Consider the following 1,647-nt stretch of genomic DNA (forward strand, 5'->3'; position numbering starts at 1 on the left):
AACTATCTAACTGCTCCATCATTAACTGATAAATTCCAGTCAATTGTGTTCAAAACCAGCACTTCAAGATAGGAAGAAGGAAAAACAAGTTCATAATTAGCATGGTCAAGCTAGCACAAATTGCAAGTCAATGGCCAGCAAGGACCTAAAACAGCTCCTCCCACAAAGGAAATGCTTTGCCCGAAGAGTTACTAAGAACAACACTCCTTGACCTAGTCCCTCAGCTGCCAAGTTCGACAACCCCAAATGCATCTTCCCCACTGTCTTCAATTTTCTCCATTTTGGAGACACTGAACACAAGAAGCCCTGGTTGTCAACAGCCTGATCTCACCAGCACCTGCACCACACAAGCACTGGATGCATCCATGTTCAACTCCTGCATTTCTTACATGCAAGGTGGTGGGACCAGGAGCCCAGGCCCTTGACATAACCAGCCCAGCTCCCTGGAGTGGCTCTGCCTCCCTTTTTCTGAATCCTTTGTTGCTACTCCTCTTCAGTCCCCCCTGGGAAGACTAGAGATCTACTTTGATGTATACCACAGTGTACTTCGCATACACCTCCCCCTGCAATGAAATGCAGTCCTAACCCAAGCTTTTCTGGAAGTTTCAGCAAATGCTCTCTCATCTGATTACTCTTCAGTGAGCAGAGGAGCTTAAGTTACTACTCCCTGGAAACAATCAGAAGAGGATATCAAGACCAAGGTCCAAGCCTGGCTATAAAAGTACTACAAACATTTGGAAATACAGACCTCCATGGTTTAACCCACTGGCCTTGCCACTCAGCTGAAGGTCGCTCTGCATCCTCTTCTTCTGATGCCACAAGGCCGGGAAGAAGTATGGGAAGTGGCACAGGACAGCACTGGCACACATCAGGTCCTGGCCAGACTCCTGCCTGCAGCTGTCCACATACATCCTAATCTCCTTTTTGGTAGCTGCACTGCCCGCACAGACAGAACCAACCAAATACAAGCAGTTTTGCTTAAACTAAAAGACAGCTTTTTCCACTACCAACAGAGCACTTAGACATCTATAGTCAGTGGCAGCTTCTCACGGGATAGGACCTCCTCAGACTGAGCTTAAACAGGAGTTGGGTGCTGCAATCCCGTTAGGAATAAAGCCCTTGGGGGAAAGCACGTGTGCCATTTCTCAGAAGCGCAGCATTTTGGTTCTGAAGATTATCCAGGCGTGCTGGGGTGTTACCCCTTTCCCGCAGCACTTGTTCCCGCAAGCGTTCCTGAGCAGAGGTGCGATGACCGGCGGGGGCTGCTCCGGACTGCCGGCCCCGCGCAGGCAGAGGGGGCTCGCACTCCCGCCTTTCCCTCCGCCGCCCCTCGCTTCAGGCCCCGCCGCCTCGCCTGCGGCCACCGCACGGCCCCGGCCCGGTCTCAACCCCGAGCCGAGGTTCTGCCGCCCCCCGCGGGCCCCGGGGCCGCCCCCCGGCCCGGCCCCGAGCATGCTCAGTGCCGCCCTGACCTACTTTCCCCGCCGGAGCCGGCAGCGGCGGGAGCGCACGGCACGGGCACGGCACGGGCACGGCACGGCACGGGCACGGCGCGGCACTGCGGCAGCGCCGCGCTCCGCCCGCCCCGGCCCCGGCCGCGGGCCCGGCCCCGGCCCCGGCATGGTGCTGCGCGGGGCGCGCTGAGGG

The sequence above is a fragment of the Sturnus vulgaris genome, chromosome 4, assembly GCF_052056855.1.
Source record: "Sturnus vulgaris isolate bStuVul1 chromosome 4, bStuVul1.hap1, whole genome shotgun sequence".
NCBI lineage: Eukaryota > Metazoa > Chordata > Aves > Passeriformes > Sturnidae > Sturnus > Sturnus vulgaris.